Below are 282 nucleotides of genomic sequence, written 5' to 3' on the forward strand. Positions count from 1 at the left end.
TGCGTTGCTCATGAGTCCTACCGTTGCGTTCTCCCTCGGCGCTATGGTTGCTGCAGTTGTGTTGGTTGTTAAAGTGTTTGGCATAGCGGGGTTTGTGTCGCGGGGCCACATGGAATTCGTTGGCGAAGCGGTGGTCGTCCCAGGGTTATGAGTAGCCATCCCGCTCCAAGAGCCCACGGTCGCTATGGCGTTAGTGGGGACCATGGCAGTCTCGTGGTTCATGGTAACCACTGAAGCTGCGATCGCGAAAGGGGACGTTAGTGGGGATTTTAAGATAATTGC

Source organism: Penaeus monodon, chromosome 21 (assembly GCF_015228065.2).
Source record: "Penaeus monodon isolate SGIC_2016 chromosome 21, NSTDA_Pmon_1, whole genome shotgun sequence".
NCBI classification, from domain to species: Eukaryota; Metazoa; Arthropoda; class Malacostraca; order Decapoda; family Penaeidae; genus Penaeus; species Penaeus monodon.